The 18,908-nt window shown below is 40.5% G+C and overlaps 1 protein-coding gene across 2 annotated transcripts in view; it reads left to right on the forward strand.

Moving 5' to 3' along the window:
- Nucleotides 1–18,908, forward strand: part of HS6ST3 (heparan sulfate 6-O-sulfotransferase 3) — a 271,469-nt gene that overhangs the window by 235,733 nt on the left and 16,828 nt on the right. The window lies entirely within an intron of this gene.

The raw sequence follows: 18,908 nt of genomic DNA on the forward strand, positions 1-18,908 counted from the left end.
CTTTATTTTCAATACAGGTAAAATACAGTGTTTAAATGGGAATGCAGACAGTGGTCTTGGAATTAGAGCAGCACTAATGAGTTGCTGGTGAGCTTCAGTGGGAGCCTATGCAAAGTACCTAATCACAAAGACCCATCTTAATTTACCTCCTTGTAGTAAATGGGGTACTTGCTAAAACTACTCCAATTAAAAGTGGAAATATCTTTTATTGATTCATCCTGCAAAGCAGAGAAGTTGCAATGGGATGGAACCAAATACAGAAAGATTTGGAGCAGTTAATTTTTTTCATTATGTCCTGTTTCAACTTCCTGCCAAATTTCCTTTCCCTTCAAAGGCAAATAAATTCTCACTGAAATGTAATTCTTTTATTTGAGTCTTATTCTCAAAAGCAGTTTTTTTAAAGTGCTGGATGAGCATTCTTTAGGGTTTTCATGTTCACCACAAATATGGATTCAGTTTGCCAGCAGCTCTCTAAACTAGCTCAAGTCTGAATTTTACAAGACAGGAAAAATCCTCCCACTTTTAATAAGAAACTCCAGAAGCGATTCCTTTCCCAAAGGCAAACTAGAAATACAAACTATTCATTCATTTTTGGTTTTCCTAAATAATTGCATAGTTTAGCATAACTGTCTGATGAATATGGTTTATTTAGTCTTAATATTCAATTGCTCATGTGAAACAATTATCCAGGTTTTTGCAACAACTTTGAAATCTGTTTAGGAAAATAAATACAGTAATTAGAAATTAAAAGTCCTGTTGTTCAGTATAATAACTACATTAGTTTTAAGCAATAAAGTGGAGCTAAGCTTTGTTCCTTAATTACTATTATTATTATTATTTTTTCTAATGTGTATGTGCCCCATGCCTATTTCCTGCCTGGGGCATCACATTTGCAGAAGCCGGTCCTGAGACTGTCTCCAGCCAGTTTTGCATGTACACCATGGTGCACAGTTCATAAAGAACCAGGTGACTGATTGCCCTGCTAGGATGAAAGGGTAAATGAGAAAGCATTTAAAGAACCACAGGAAACCTAATTATAATCAAAATCGAGTTATATTTTCTCCTAATTTCTTAAATATTTCTGGTGTGGGAATTATTTTTGCATCACTAGCTCTAATTGTTTCTTAAGTATATATAAACCTTTTCACAGTTGCAAGTTTTTGCATCAGATGGGAGAATCATCTCAGGCAAAGCCTCAATTGCAATGCTACTAATTCTGGATGCTCTAGGGGTGAAGCGTCTCAGCTCAGTCCATACTAGAACCTTCCTCAAGTGCAATTCTGAATTCAAACATTTGCCTGTGTTTGGGATTTCCCAGCACAGTGGGTTCAAATCTGAACTTTATAGCTGGGCAGAACGATGTTATAGGTCCAGGAGAAGCAGTCATATATTGTTGTGACTGTGACCTCTACCAAATGAATATCTGTCAAGAACCTAATGAAATCTCATTCATATAGCTACAGTGATGGTTTTAATGAGGCAGAACTAAACTCCAGCTAGGAAGGAAAGCAAAGGGCTTCCTGTGCATGCTCCACATGGTTCTAAGGGGCAGTAAATCAAATATGGTGAATTTAGGGACGAGTGTGTGTCCTAGGTGAGGGAAGTGTCTCAGACTTACTGCTGGATGTTGACTGTGGGAGGCCTTTCCTAAATGGCTCCTGAGTTACTGCCCCCAAGGTTGTGAAGGTAAACCCTGCTTAACCATGCTGACTGTGAAAAACGCTAATCACTTGTTTTTAAAATTTTAAAAGTTTGATAGTAATAAAATTGTTATAAAAATAGTAATACAATTAGAGTAATAATAATTTGGACAATTTGAATTAGGACAATATGAGACAATAGAGATAAAGAGTTACGGATGTCTGGGTACCTTTTTCTGGGCAGCACGAGCCTGAAGAAGGACACCCGCTTACAGAGGATTAACCCTTAAAAGCAATAGCCTGTTGCATATTCATACACTTCATACATGATGCATAAATTCAATTCAAATACAGGATTTTGTCTGGTCATCTCAGCTTCTTCCTCTGAATCCTAACAGTGCCTTCGAGGTGGGAAGAAGTTAGTTTCTTCTGATAAGAGGGCAATAAATTCTCTTTCTCTGAAAGATGTAGGTGTCCTGTGGCTGCTATCTCGCTGCGAGTCCTTTCTTTAAAAAAAAAGTATACTACATAGCATAGTTTCTATTTTAACATCTTTTATAACCTAAAATTATATTTAACACACTACTTAAGAGAACTAATACAGCATTACTTTTTAACACAACACATATAATATTCATATTAATATTTGTGGAAAGCCAATCATAAAATATGCATTTTTCACACATTTACACATTTTTAAGCTCTTTATAAGGCAGATGAGCAATGTCACTCTGACATTAAATGCTTCAGATGTCTTGACTTAGTAGTTTGCTCAACAAAAGTAAAAGGAATTTCTCTAGGGTGTGTTAACTCATGTGTTAGCCCCCTTGCCCCTGGCAAACAGCAGCATCTGTTCTCTCTCAGCCAAAGCAAAACCATAGCATTTGTTTTTTCAGGGAGTGAATACTGAATTGCCCAGAAAGACCATTTCCTGGTGGGAGGGTTCAGGACCCAGTGACATGTCTCTGTGTGGAAAAGGAAACTGCCTATCTATTTTTCAAAAAAACAAGGCAAGTATTGCCCTTCCCTGTGCTCCCCTGACCACAGAGAGACCTGTCCTGTTGTGGCCCAGGAGGCTGCAGGGTGCTCTGGGAGGTGCCCTAGGGCAGCTGAACTGCAAGGACACAGCAGTTCCCTTTTGTGCAGGAGCTGGGACACCAGCCAGCCTGGTCGAGAAACTTAGGGGACTCTGGCAACCTCAAAGTGCTGCTTCAGTACATCCTTGCATCAGGGGCTGAGCCTTGGTTTTCCATGCTGAGGATAAAGCCCATCCCAGGAGGGAGAGAATTCCTGTTGTTGGAGAGAGCACAAATTCGCACAATCCTTTGCTTGTGCATAAAGAAAAATTATGCTTTGCATTTTTAGTCAGCAGTGTCTTTCTTTTTAATTGCTTTTTATTCAGATCTGTGATACTTTTGATTAATTCTGAATCCCCTTGGCAATGGCTTGCCAAAATCTATGAAGCGTGTTTAAGAGTAGGCTTTTTGATCTGATAGAAGACACAAAAAAACCATTTGCCACATGCACCATTTCTATGAGAGGCTGTTGACAGGACTGAATGCATTTCAGTATCTTCATTGAACTTGATGTCACTTTTATATTTCCGCATTCTTTCTTTTAAGTTTCAGGGGAAGCCAAATTCCTCCACTAAGGGGAGCATGTGGAGTAGCTGGCAGTAATAAGACTTGAGCCAAAGGATGACAAGCGAGCTGGAGAAGCCCAGCAGCAATGCTTGTAAGAATAGTGTGTCACGGAGATCATTTTAAGGCTCTTATTGATTGGAGAAAGATGAATGTGTCTTTTAATGGTTCTCTTTGGTGCATCATTGATCTTCATAGAGCCCTACCAAGCTGCCTTCGGGTGCTTCACTGAGAGCACCATATGTTGTAGCTTGTGGCTGTGCAGTGATAAATTACACGGCACCAAGCTGCTACTGAGTGCTTCCCTCTCCCTTCAGGCTTTTCCCCAAAGACCTGCTTGCTGCATTGGCCCAGCAGCCAGTGCTGAACTTGTACACAGCTTCTCTTTGCTTTCTTACATCTCTGGTAGGGCTCATGACTGTGCTGTTGTGACAGAGTGAAGCTTCTGAAATTTAGTCAGAGAGTAGTAAGAGAGTGGCTTGCCCTTTCTATACAATTAATTGCTTGAAAGTTATGTTTTAGGTTTGTATTTGTTCTCAAATAGCAGGACGTGCTTCTAAACAAACATTAGGATTACAGCTGTATTGATCTCTGGATTGATTGGGCTGACCCTCTCTGTCACAGCAAGAAGGCAGCAGGTGTGTTCCTAAAGGTGTGTTTCTGAAGGCAGTCCCTGGCAGGAATGGCATTCAGTCTCAGGCACGAGATTTTTTCAAACAGCTTATAAGCATCTATTCTAAATGTTGTATGTTTATATAAAATCTGATTAAAAAATGTTTTAAACTTTGTAAACCATAATTATTTTTGAATGGTGCTTTTCTTCTATTTGGGAAGTTTTGTGTTTCATATGGCCTGAATAAATAAATATTGTGCAGAATGGCTTCATGAAGAATCCATACTGCAGAATTAAGAAAATGTGATCTTTTGCACTTTTTCTTGTTAAGGCAGCTGGGTAACTCTCATGATGAAATGTAATGCTTCTTTGTATGCAGTAAAAATTCATGCCAGCCGTTCGATAACCAATATGTTTTGTATTGTTTCTGGCCATGACACAGAATGAGGCTGTTTCTGAAAATCTTCTAGTTGAGTGCTGTGCATATGGAGAATACTAACTATGCATGTATTCTGGAAGTACCTCTTGTTAAGAAAAATGTCAGATTTTTTTTTTTTTTATAGTTTTTGTTGTCTTCATTCTAATGCATCAAAAAGCTACCACAAATCACACAGATGCATTTATTTGTGCATATTTTACATTAATGTAGCTTTGAGACATACTCTTAAATGAGAGAATGCATTGAATGCATTTAGTATGAATGTTTAAATAAAACTTCTCTTACCAGTGAAAGGTAATTAAGTGTGGAGCTCCCAGAAGCATACTGTTGTGTTATAGTTAATAACTGTGAAAATATCAGGAAGATTTAAAAAAGGTTAAACTGGTTTTGACAGTCTGTATTGATACTCCCAAGTACCTTACTGAATTAATTACTTTGGGGTCTGGGTGAAATTATGGAAGCACTCAAAAAATTGTACTCCTTTCCCTTTTATAATCTAAAAGTTTAATCATAGACCTTAAAAAAATTATCTTTGGAAAGTAAAAAAAAATATTATTAATTAAACATTTTTCTCATTATTGAGAAAATCCACAATTATGCCATAGTTCAGGTGTGATTTAAGTTCTTTGTCTCATCCTCAGGCCAGGAGTGATCTCCATAATGACTTTTGGTGGCTCATGGCAAACCACACCTTCTATGCAATAAGGAAGAATAATAATTCTTCATGGGATCAAAGACAGTACAATTATGCTTAATATATATTAAAAAGTGTGGCAGGATCCCCCCAGAGCCTGTGCCAGTGTGGCCCAGGCTGGAGTGGCACCTCCTGCCTGCTGGTTCCTCACCAGCTGCAGTCACCCTGCAGGATTACCCTGATGGTGGCTGAGGCTCGGAGCTGGTGCTGCCATCTCACCGTGCAGCTTTTTCACAGGGAAGGCTTTGCTGCTGCCTCAGGGCTTTCTCTGGTCACCATTTCAGCCAAAACACATGCAAAATCGTAGATATTTTACATATTCCTTTAGATTTCTGCATTCCAGGGACAGAGGTCTTCAGTGAAGGTAAACTCAATCGTTTGGAAACAACCCAGAGATGCCTGTGGTATCTCCAGATTTAAAACAATGCTGAGAAGCAGAGGGTGTCACCCCCCCACCCCCCCCCCCAAAGACTTCCTGGGTTTAAATAAGAGCTGCTGCAATCAGGACTCTCTCTTCTGAACTTATCTCCCTTTTTTCTTCCATAAGGACTTTTTCCCCAAGAATTCCTTACCAATTCCAATTGCAAATCTGCAGACTCTGGTACCTTTCTTGGTGGCATGTTTCTTAATCTTAGTTGTACTGCATCTCTAAAGGTGGGCAAGTTTGGCATATTTACATTATCAGACTAATCTGAAGCCTTTTGACATAACCAGACTGTCTTCCAAGTATTCAAAAAAATATTCTATTTCTTAAAATTCTGGAAATGTGATTAGTTCTTCTAATTAAGACTTTTTTTCTGTACTTCTTTCTGTAAATGACATGTTGAGGGGAAAGCTGTGCTAAATTTTTGCAGTTTGGCACGTGTTTCATGACTATTCTTATCTCTTTTAAAATAAGTAAAAAGACAAAAAAGTGTTCAGGCTTGGCTCTTACATCAGGTTTGTTCCTGTAACTTGTGATCTTCCCTCCATTAGGTGACAATTTAATTATGCTGATGGGCAGTGGTGAGTAGGGCAATGTGACTTATCAGGTAATCCCATGAGTATTAGAGGGAAATGCATATATTAAATGTCATTTCAGAAAGCTGAATTATGCCACACACCCAGTGGGTTGCCAGGACAGGCTGTATGCCTGAGTGGTTGGTCCCATCATATCCTTGACCTTTTTCATCTTGTGTGTTTTCCAGGTGTCACAGGAGGGGAAGGCAGAGCTCCTTCCCTTGAGGCCCTGCAGGCAGCACACTCAGGGAGCACCAGGATGCTGGGTGGGCAGCAGAGAGCTCTCTGCCACTCTCCACTGGTACTCAGTGCCCTGGGCTGCTGCAGATCTTGGGGGTTCCAGGGTCTGCCAGTAAACCTAAGGAATTGAGGGGTAGTGTCCCACATGCAGCTTCCAAATTCACAGAACTTTGAATTCTTGAAAGCACTGCCTATTTTCTTTCAGCCCATACCAGAGTCTTCCTTGAATTTGACTTTTGCTGGCTGTTCTTCATGCAGTACCAGTGGAACTTTGGGAGATGGAAGAAGCTGGTCTTTCAGGGTCCAGCAGGATGTTTTTGCATTTGCTGTGGAAAGGGAGAGCTTTCATCTCAGTGGGAGCATTCAAACTGAGATCTTACAAAGGATAATCCCAAGTCCTAGCAGGACTCCCTGTGCCTGCTTTCTGAACAAGCCAGCTCAGAAACAAACAGAAGGCACAGGTTCTGTGTTCAGCAGTGCTTTGTGGATTCTATAGAAATGTGATAGTTTCTGAAATTAGAAGAATACCGTAAAGTGGTGTGGAGTAGGAGGTAGATGTTGGTTGATCACAGAGGCTGTCAGGACTGGTATCATTGAGAGCTTTTTGGTTGAGCAGCAAGACAATGGGGAACCAGAGAAAATCTGTCCTCAGCTTCTAAACAGTGCAGTACCCCAGCCAGGACTTTAGACATCATCTCACAGCTCTGCAGAGCTCTCAGTGCTCTTGCTCAGTCTCAGAAAGAAACATACTGTTTCTTTCGGTCACTGAAACACAAAGTGGATGTTTTCCCAGTTGTCCTCCTGAAAGGGTTCTCTTCAGTCTGCTTGGCTAGTCTGGACATGTGTGCCTGGGAGGATAATTCTGTACAGTGAGAGGTGATGTTTTCTGAGGACAATTAAGTCTGCATGTCTGTCTATTTGTGCTCACTTTCAATCCATAAAATGACAGGTAAAAAAAGTCCATATTACTCAGATACAAAACTAGTAACTGCAGATTTATATGAGAGAAAATTGTTGCCTGACAATGCATTTGTGATCTGAAGGGATGCTGTGCTCAGTTCCTGAAGCAGTAGAAGATGGTATCACATTGCTTTGCTTTGCAAAGGCTCGGTTGCATAAAAACCTTTCCCATTCAAGTACTTCTGAATCAGACTCTTTCACCAGAGTCTTTTTTTTTAATTTCTTTTTTTTTTTTTTAATTTTAATTTTTCTTCCTCGACATCTACCCAAGACTGACTTTCACCTCTGTGACAGATGGGGTGGTGGTGGAAGCTGCATCCATTTCAGCATGCCCACAGCAGGTTATAGGGCAAGAAGACTTCCTAAATTAATTTGTGGTTATATTTTTAGATACATTCACTGCTCATCTGTGGGACTAGATTTTCCAAGGAGCGCTGGGTCCTCGTGGAAAAGGACTGGGTGCCTGCTCTCAGCCTGGCAGTGCCCCCTCCATGTGCTGGGGCTGGGCCCCTGCAGCACCCTGCAGAGCCCAGGGTGTGTCTGGCAAAGGCAAAGGGTTGATCTGCACCTGGAAGGGGAATTGATGGGACCACAGCAAAGCACTGTTAGATTTTACACCCAGCAGTGTTGCCCACCCTTGTCTGTGTGACTGCACAGCTTCTGAGTGTGTGACTGACAGCAAAACATAAAGATTGAGGGTAGCCACCAACATCCTTCCTGGTCAGAAGCATTATCCACAAGGACACCAAAATCTATTGAGGAGGTGACCCTGCAGTTTTCTCTACATTGTCAGGCAGTAATTTTTTCTCATATAAGTCTGTGGTTATTTAAATTTGTAGCATAATAATACAGCCAGGTTTTACCTATCAGTTAACAGATTAAATGTGCACACAAAGTGGGCTTCAACTGGAAGAAAGTTTCAGTGTTGGAAGTGTGCAGGGACAGGATGACTGGTCTGTTCTCCTGCAGTCTGCAGTGAACAAAAAGCTTGGGGCAAGGAGAAGAAATAGGTAATGCCAGCTCTGCTGTCTCAGCCAGCAAGGCAGCCTGTTAGCTAAACTCCTAAGCTTTTCTTCTGGCTTTATATAAAAACATACTGCTGTGGCTGAGAATTATTAACATCCAGTTGTGTGGCCTCTGCATACCTGCAATGAAAGGGAACAAAATAAAAGTAGATAAATCACTTGTCTTTGTGATTTTTTCTTTAGAAAGTGCGAGCAGGTGTTCGTGCCAACATATTCTAGTCTATGACCTTTCGTTTAAAGGATTTATTTTGCATTATTCCTTGCTTTACAGCTTTAAAGACATAGTAATGAGGTACTCTCTGTGCATCCTCCTACTCAGAGAAGCTATATTGAGAAGTACAGCTGCAGCCAGCGGGGTGTTAATCACCACTTACCGACAGGCAGGACTAACACAGGCAATTGGAGAGTGTGCTAATTTCCAACAGGACATCTACTCTTGCCATCCTGTCTCCCATTAATAGGGTAACGTTTGAAACACTCAAACATGAGCTGTTTTATCATGGTGAATAGATTTATGTAAACAAACATCATTTTGGGGTGAAATTAGCCAAGGCATTAAATTGACAAGCAGGGCTGCAGACAATTCCGATGACAAGAGTGAGAGAGGAAGATGGTGGTTTTCTATGGTGGTTTTTTTTTTTTCCCTGGTGAAACATAGGGTATCGCCCACAGCCTGGGATGGTGGGCTTGGTGAGCTGTGGGCTGGCTAACAGTAATGGGAGATTTCCCTGCACTCCATCAAGCTGAGGGATTTACTGTCCTCCTACTTCTTGCTACTGGCCTTGACATTAGGGAGTTTCAGTGTCTAGTGTTGTTTCAGACAACTGTCATTAAGACAGAGGTTATTCAAGATAATAATTAAATCCTTGTACAGGAGTCCCGTCACAGTGTTATCTCCTACAAATTATGTCGTCTTCTGGATCTTCACAATTTGCTTCTTGATAAATTTTAATTCTTATAAAAAACCCCGCTTCCATTAGGGATAACATTACAAGCACAAAGGATCATATTAATTTTGGATCTCTATTACCTTTTCCAGTATTACTCAAAATTTAGATTGTCTTGAATAACCAGGGGACCAGCATGATGGATCCCAGTGACTAATCGCAGTAGGATAAGAGGTTATTACATCCCAAAGAATTATGAGTCTCATAAAATACTATTAAAAGTTAATGTGTTTGATTTTTCTCTTAAAGTTATTCAAACAATTTTACTATCACTGGGTAGCTGACAATTTGCAAGAGGGTAATCAGAAAATATTCCAAGGAAAATGTGAATGCATAGCTTTTAGATTGTTTCATTATGTGTTATTTTACATTTGTTATGACTTTTAAACTTAATTATCTCACAGGGTAGATAGTGATGCACTCGGTGATTTGCCAGACAACGAAATATTAAAATATAATGACTCATGGTGGAATATATGCATCCAGATATTTTCAGTGTTATTGCTTGGCTTTTAAAATATTTAGATCCAGAGCATGAATTGACACTAGCTCTATCTTTGTTTTAATAGCTCTTTAAATAGGAAGAAAAATCCTCATTTTAAAGAGAAACAAGAAAATGGCTAAAGAGCTTTGAACCTCTCATGGTGGTGCTTTGGCTTCTGTTGGCTTGCCCTCATTTTCAGCAACTAGAGGATTAAATTTTTCAAACCACCTCCCATATCCAATTCAATGAACATTTGTTTCTCAAAAGACACCCAGAAGTCTGAGGGAAATTTGCTGAGTGATTTTCCTTTTCTGATGTTTTTATTATATGCATGTGTACTGGGTGTTCTGTGTTTCAGAGACCCCTCCTAATGATTTTGTGATCAAGTCTTTTGATTTACAAGTGAGAAGAGGGAAAAAAAATAACCCTTCAACACGAATCATTTGCAAGCTTTTTTCCTTTTCATTCCTACTTGGATGGCACGACACATCCATTCTTTGGACTTTAGCACCGTGATGGTTTGGATGCTTACAGGTGTCCCGGTAGGTCACAGCATGGGCATCAGTTTTAGCAGCACACACTGCTCCTGCAGAAGTTGCTGTTGAGTCTGGAGGTGTTGCATCCTCCCACAGAAAATTTCCTCCACTTGCTCCTGCTTTAATCCTTTTCCTTTTCTACAGAGCTAGTGTACGTGCTGTGATTGAAGTAATTAATGTCAATCATTCACTGGACACAGAGGATGGCATGCATAGCAAGACCTAAGGGGAATTAGAGTTGCACAGACCGTCAGGAGCAACAGATTTCTCTTTGCTGGCTGAATTGTGGTGCTTGGGAATAAACAGGTAAAAATAGATCCAGAGGACAGATAAAAGACTACATTTACAGCAGCTGAAGGATATGACAGTTTAAAGCAATAGGTTTTTGCTTTGTGTAACAGCCCTGCCATATTTTGAGATGCTTATGGAGAAGGTATTGCTTTGGCTTGCCTCTCAGCCTGCAGGTTCTTGGCTCCCTTATACTTACAGTTTATAGTTTGATGTGGAACTGAAACTAAAAAAAAAAAAGCCAGAAGAAAGCTGACTCACCTTCTCTATCTAAACCCCAGTGCACAGATTTTTCTGGGGCCCGTTCCTGATGCATCAGGCTGGCTCTCATGGTGGCCAGCATTACAAAACTGTTGCGTTGTCCTTGTGGGGAGGAGATGCTGCTCCAGATAGTGTTGGGTGTTTGCAGCGTTTAGAGGCTGTGTGATCACTCTGGCATCAGCTTCAGTGTGCTTCAAAACCTGCTCTGTACCAAGCCTGGTACTGTTGGCTATGGGTCAGCCTTGCTGTTATGAGAGGATTCATAACTTGTGGTAGCACGGCAGCTCATCACAGGGGAGGGCTGCGCTCTGCTGAGATAAATTACAGTGCCAGCAGGCAGGAGCTGATGACAGTGATTAAACCATCGCCTGCTCTCGCCACTATTCAGAAAAAGAAAAGATTTTTGCATGTGGAAACTTGACAAGGAGCTATAGAAGGAAATAAATAAAAAAGCCACTTCTTTTTTTCTTCTTCTTTTCAGTTTCATTCAATTCCAGACCCTCCTCTGAGGTATTTCTGAGGCGGTGTATGCTCTGCTGAGCAGCAGAGTGTTGTTTGGCAGGTGTCACCAGGTGGCACTGCTTTCAAAATGTCATTGTGTGCTAGGAGAGGCAGAGATTGGCATCTCCTTCCTGCTGACATTTTAATACAACTTTCTGATGAGGCCATCGCTGTGTAAGAGGCCACAGAGTTTGCTTTCGGCCGATATCTTTGATTGAAGTTGCTCCCTGGGAACAGGGCATTGGCGTTTGGCTGAGTGTCTTGAAAGGAGGGATCGCCTGTGTGTTATTTATGACAATCTCCGCTCCAGGATGAGTGTCTAAATGTAAATTATTTAATTTGCGTTTAGAGTATATCCACTCTGATTTCTCCTCCACTGAGAAAGCAGTCTGCAGGGTGCTGACATCTGCTAGCATTCAGAAAGGAAGCAACACATGTTCCTAGAAGTTAAAAATGGAAGAGACATATTGCATTTTCTAACATTGTTTTTCCCTCTGCTACTGCCAGTGTCTATTCCCAGTGCTTTAGATCTGGTTATGCTTATTACAAATCCAAATGGCTTAAGTTAGCGCAGTTGCCATCATTTCTCAGAGCAAATACTGCTGACACCATCCAGGTATCTTTTTTCCTGTTTAATTTACAAGGGTTATAAATTAATGTCATGTCTTTCCTTACTGTTTAACTATTTACTTCTCCCTAATGGATTTCTTTCACTGCTTTGTTTGTGTGCTTTAAACTATGAAGTTTTAAATTGCATCATTTTTAAGGGACCCATTCCACAACCACTGCCATTAAGAAAGAAGGTGATTCCTCCCCTCTGCTCAGCACTGCTGGGAGCACATTGGTGGTGTGACGGTGTATCCAGCTCTCAGCACCCACTGTAAGACATGGGTGTACTGGAACAAGTTTAGTGAAGAATCACTAAGATGATTAAGTTTTGGAGCACTGGGCGTATAAGGAGAAGCTGAGAGAGCTGAGACTGTTTGGCCTTGGATCAGTGAAGACTCAGGAGTGCTTTCTCCAACATGTACAGTACCCAAAGGGAAGATGCAAAGAGGACAGAGCCAGGCTCTGCTCAGTGGTGCCCAGGAACAGGACCAGAGGAAATGGGCACAAATTTAAACACAGGGGTTGTTTCCTGAACATCAGGAAACACTTTTTTACTGTGAGAATGACCAAGCACAGGCGCAGACTGCCTGGGGAGGTTGTGGCGTCTCCATCTGCAGAGACACTCACTCAAAACCCAGCTGGACATGGTCCTGAGAAACTTGCAGTAGCTGAATTTCATTGCCTTCAAAATTCAAGAAGCAAGAGTTAATGTAGCCCAGCTACACAGATTTATTTTTGTCCTATCAAAACTGCCATACCCTCGATTTTTTTTTGTATTTTTTCTTATCCCAAAATGTTGTAATTAATTGAGACATTAATACACTTAAGTCAGCAAATTGGTACCATACAATGGGATATTTCTGGGTGTGAAGTGACAAATTCCCTTTTTTTGCCAAAATATAAATACAAAAAGCACTTCTCATATTATTCCATATTCATAGAATCATCATGGAATGGTTTGAGTTGCAAGGAATCCTCTAAAGATATCGTTTCCGCCTTGCTGCCATGAGCAGGGATACCATGCACTAGGCCAGATTGCTAAGGGCCCTATCCAACGTGGATATTTTTAAGGCCTGACATGTTCCCACTCCATGAAATACTTGTTTCAGAATACATTTTTCTGCATGCATTTCTATACCTTTTTTTTTTTTACTGAATTCTTTCAAGTAACTTTATATTGTTTTCATGAAGTTAACTAGTATCTTCCAAATTACTGTCATTGTCATAATTAGTCCACTTGCTACCTTTTCTCTTAAAGCGTTTAATCATTGTATATTATACTGGATAACAGCGCAACCAATAAGAGTGATCAAAATAGCACCCGTTATCAACGCCTCCTTGCAGTATTTCCAGACTTGATGTTAATTTCAATTTTCCCCCTATTGTTTAATTACCGGTCTGCATAACCATGTCAACAGCTGAGAAATGTTAGCATTCTTTTCATTATTTTATGGGACAATATTGGATTTTACAGCAATTTGTCTAGTTTATTGCAGTCCTTTAATACCTGAACTGTGGTGACTGAAATCCCTGCAATTATCCACTGTGCAAGAAGCCAGATACCTTCTACTGGGATCTTAGACACCCATTTAAAAGCCTGATTTCCATCCTGTTTATAAAACTCATGGTGTCTGAGCTTACAAGTTATGGACAAAATTGCTATCACTCATCAAACCCTAAGCCCAGGCAACCCACTACTGCATTTCTCAAGGGAACTCCTCAATGTTATTTGTCCTTACTGGAAGCAGAAGGAACTGAGTAGCTCCACACCTAACCAAGCACATGCCAAGCAGCATAGGAATGTCCTCTGCCAAGTGACAGCCATGAGCAGGTCTTGGCAAAAGCTCTGACACAAAAGTTTGAAAAATTATTTGGGCCGTCATTTATTTTGAATGATAAGGCAATAAACTAATGTTTTTAAACAGTGGGCTGCTGTCTTACAAAGCTGGGGAACTCAGTCCAACAATGAATCACCACAAGTAGCACTCAGAGAGACATCTTTTAAAACTCAGCATTTTGTAAAAGAAGTGATGCAACTGAGTCATTTTCCCAATAATGTAACATATGTTACCTGGGGAAAATGTCTTTCCAGCTGGCCATCAAAGACTATGACTGGCTGCCATGTTGTTCACCAATTGCTGTAAGGAAAGAGGCATCTGCTAAGTGCAGGCATCATTCTGTGTGCTGGCTGTCACTCACTGAGGTGCATTTGATCTGAGCTCACTGACATCAAGGATCGTGATGGTGGCTGTGGCAGGGGGCTGCCAGCAAAAGTGAATATAACTCTGTAGAGCTCTACTGGAACACACCTTCAGAGACAAACTCATTCCATGTCTTGAAGACAGCTGTCTTAGGAGGGGATAAATCATCCCTGAAAGTACCTGCCTTTCTCTGCTTACTGCAGATGAACAGCCTGAGACTCAGAATTTCACAGTGACAGACAGCAGGTTCAGGAGGTCTTACCCTAAAGGCCTGTGAGAAGGAGTAGGTGTCAACAGGAGTCAAAAGGCTGTATGTTAAATAGAGGATGCTTTGAATGTGTTTATACTAACCATTTTCATCCTACAATATAGATTAGAAATAGGAGAGGCTGACATTTTAGAGATAAGAGATAAAGAATATCTGTGTTTGAATGTATGGTGCCTGTTTTCTATTCCCAGTGCCAGACTCCTCAGAGGAAGCTTTTTATCCACATAATTAAATTAAATTTAAATGTCAAAAGAGTAAGGAAGACTGGACACAGCTGTTCTCAAACCATGCAGATCTGTGCTACTTCATAGTGCACTGGCAGAGTGCACTCACAAGATTCCAGAGCAAGGACATTTAAAGCAAAAACCGTTTACAGAGATCAGTTATTTCAATGGTTCACAGCAAAGCACAGGCATGGTAATACTGAGCTAACAAGTGAGAAAAGTGTGAGGAACTTTGACCAAGAGAGTCTGGAGATCTCACAAAAATACAAAAATCTGTATTTCAATTTACTGGAGTTCAAGAAAGAAAAAGAATGTCAAGGGTTCAGTAGTATCCTACAGACTTCAAAGATCAGAAGACCATCGTATCCAAAGAATCTCTAAAAATTTGACTGCCTGGAAAATAAAAGATATTACCAGTCATTGAAAAAGAAGAATTCAAATATCAGATATCATCTTATTTATAATCATGGATACTGTATCCCAGAGAGTCACATGATTTTATTTTGGACATATTTCAGTATTTTCAAGGTCAAAAATACTAATTTTATCTGAAAAATTAAACTGAAGAAGTCTGTCTTCTTGAAAGGACACTGACTTGCCCTCTCCTGGTTTACTTTTCCACAGATGCTGCTTGATGAGTCAGGCAGACAGTGCCTTACTGGGGTTACCTGTCCTTTCACCCCTGCATTTCAGTCTGGGCTCTTGCGGGTGTTTGGACCTGCAAGAAGTAGGTCTCCTGTAACCTTGTTACTCTGCTCCTGTGAGGGATAATGTCTCCTTACAGATTTTTGAAGCAGTCAGGTTTCAAACTCAGATGAATGCAAAACATCCCCAGAACTGAGATATTACTGTGACAATTATTTGTTTGCTCATATTTACATAATTTACTTGCTCTTTGAGTGAATAAACCCTTGTCAGAGACAGTAACGCTGTGATTGCTTTAATTCCAAGCATGTATAGTCCACCTATCATCCAGCTAATTTACTGTGCCAACAACTGTCTCACTACATAATGAATTAGATAATACCTTTTTTAATGTCCACAAATAATTGATGTCCTGGTTCAGCAAGGCAGTTAAAGGCTGTCCTTGTTCAGCAAAGTGCTCAGACACGCCTTTAACTTTGTACAAGGTGGTAATGGTGACAAGATGGCCAACTGGTCCCCATCTAATCGAGCTGTTATTTTTGTCGTCAAGTAACTTTTCCTGTGAAAGTTGTGCCCATTAGTGAGTATAAAGTGCTAGGCTGAATTTAAAATAAAGTTTTCTGTGTAGCCTAGAAATATGTTTTTAAAAGATATTGATGTTACTTGTTGGCTGACTGACAATACCTATTTCATCCATATGTCCTCTGGATTAAAAAAAGGAAAACTTTGCATTATTTATGAGTGTTTCAAATATTCCTTGTGTATTAGATATTTTTTCCCCTATCACCTATTTGAATACAGTTTTTGCATTCAGGAATATATTTCTTCATGAAAAATAGATGGACAAAAAACCAAATCATCTTTCTGTTAATTGTCCATTATCTGTGTCTTAGTTATTCTAAGCATCTCCCACTAAGTGGTGGCTATGAAAACACATTACTGCCTTATTAATGTCAGTCATTTCCTCATTAAGATTTGTACTGCCTGAAAGATGTCATGAAGAATATGAGACAGCCATTTCCAAGTAAAAAGTGAGAGAGTATAATGATTTAACCCCAGCTATCAACCAGACTCCATGCAACTGTTCACTCACTCCCCACCAGTGGGCTTGGGAAGAAAATCAGAAGAGAAACATTTTGGGGAGAAAGTCAGAAAGGTAGAAGCAAGAGAACCCATGGGCTGAGATAAACAGGGAAGGCAAAACCCATGCATGCAAGCAAAACAAAACAAGGAATTAATTCACTGCTCACCATGGGTGGACAGATGTTCAGCCATCCCAAGAGAGCAGGGCCCCAACACATGTAATGGGGACTTGGGAAGACAAAGCGTCATCACTCCAATCACCTCTTCCTTCCTCTTTCCTCCACTTTACATACTGATCTTGATGTTCTGTGGTCTGGAATATCCCTTTGATCAGTGGGGATCACCTGTCCCAGCTCTGTCTCCTCCCAGCCTCCCCTGCATCCCTCTTGTGGAGCACACGTGGGAAACACCTTCCTTCAGCATCCTTGTGCACGCATGGTACGTGCAGATGTGAGTGCCACACCAAATAACAGTCAGGTCTGCATTTGTCATAAGCTGGTCATGGTGTGTAGGAACTGAGGGATGTTTCTTCATTTTCTTCTACAGCCTAAGAGGCTCAAGCTTGCCTTGACCATTCTCATGAGATCATTGCAGCTGTGTACTTCCTGTCTCTACAAGAAAGGAATTTTTCCCCATTTGGTTATGTTTCCTTTTGACCCAAAAGAAATCAAAACTTGGTGTGCAAGAGCGAAAGGATTTGACTTTATTAGGAGTTGTAGAAAATACTAATCAAAAAGGAATTAAGTACAGCATAGTGCAAGGATGATTGTGATGGTAAAAGCAATGAGGACGTGTGATAATCTGTGCCTGAGCATAGTCTGTGCAATGTGCTGTAAATAAAACACTGAACTATGGGCTTTCACATGATCATAAAAAGAAATACTGAACAGGCATCTCACTGAGCATTGCCTGTTCAGTGCACTGAACAAAGCAGGAGTTCTATGGAAAAATAATAATTTTTATTGCAAATAAGTAGGGTGTTAGAGTGGCAAAATAAAAGCTGCACAAATAATATTCTTTCTGGCAATTTCCAACTCCCTGGACAATATTTCACCTTGTAACAGAGGCTTTTATGCATTACTTTTCTCATGGAATTGATACACTTTTGTAATTAAATATGTTGTACTCCTTGAATTTTATGTGTGATATTCAACTTCCAAGGAATTTAATAGTTTAGTTGTGTCATTTACTTTAATTCATATAGTTCTAGCAGACTGACACAAGGAAATGTGTATTACTTGGAAAGACTTGCAGAGGTTGCATAAGTTGGGACAGACACAGAAGTGCCCAGGGCAGCAGAACGAAGCAGATTGTCCTGGTGTGTTTGCACACTCAGAAATCCAGAGTAACTCCTGCATGGCTGTAACAGGTTAGGTATGAAGGCCACAATTTTTTTTCTTGCTTTGACCATACAGTCAAACTGGCTTTAGATATCCTAGCATGTGCTCAAAAGCAGGTTTGAACAATGATGCAAATTGCTCCTCTGACATAAAACCACTGTGCCAATTCAAGCTTTCCAAAGGAGTCAGCAAATTGGTTTTGTGCCATACCAGGCTGGTTTGTTCTGCATCTGCCTGTGTCCATCAGATATCACACGTGAGCACATAAAACCAGTGGAGGCTGGCATGTGCCTTAGCTGATTCATGCTGCCCAGGTTTGCCATGGGTCCCATTTGCAGTGCCAGGCTGCATAGCCCTGCTCAGACCTGGAATGGAGCAGGTGGAGTAGCCAGGAGGGGCTGAGCCATTTCTCAGCCCGCCTGGAGACCTCAGCTGCCTTTCTGTGCCATGGCCTCACTGGGATGCTCCTGGCCTCTGTGCTGAACCTCAGCGGTCGGTTCCTGCATTCAGCCTGTTTCCATGGCTCATTTCTCTTTCAGAGCTGACATGCTGTTTGATGTTGCCTCCTACCAACCCTTGGTAATAATATATTTTCTGATAGTCTCTTCTTAAATGAATGGAAAGTGTTCATTTTTAAAAACGGTAAAGAACTGCCATTTGTAACACCCACATCCATTTTTAAGAAAACAGAAAACAGATTTCTTATTGAAGGTGAGAGAACATTTTCTATGGCAAGCATGACATCCAGATTCTTCTTTATGCATATGACTAAAACAGTACAGATTTTTTTAATTTCTTTTTTTTTTTTTTTGCTTTGACTTAACTCATCAACATGAGATACTTCTCTCATCAATGTCAGGGGAAAAAAAAGTATGATTATGTGGGTGACTTGAAGTAGCACAGGGATGGCTAAGATGAGTCAGACCAAGGGTCCATCTAACCTAACACCTTGCCTCCAAAAATGGAGATTCCAAGGAGGAAAAGCACAAGGCAAGCATGTAATGATGATACCCCTGAATATACTCCCATGATTGAAAAACTCAAGGCTTGAGAATTTTTTGCTTATTGAAGATTTCTCTGTATTTAATAGCTGTTGGTGGGTTTATCTGACATGTCAAGTAGCTTCTTCAATGCCTTTTTAATATGATACTTTTAATTCAGCTATTTTTAAAGAACATTATTGCCTTAAAGCCTTTTTAGGAAGCAAAACGAAGTCCAGGCTAGGTTAAAATAACTAAGTCCAATTGCAATACTATAGTATTATAACTGCC

This window comes from Ammospiza nelsoni, chromosome 2, assembly GCF_027579445.1.
Source record: "Ammospiza nelsoni isolate bAmmNel1 chromosome 2, bAmmNel1.pri, whole genome shotgun sequence".
In the NCBI taxonomy this organism is placed as follows: Eukaryota; Metazoa; Chordata; class Aves; order Passeriformes; family Passerellidae; genus Ammospiza; species Ammospiza nelsoni.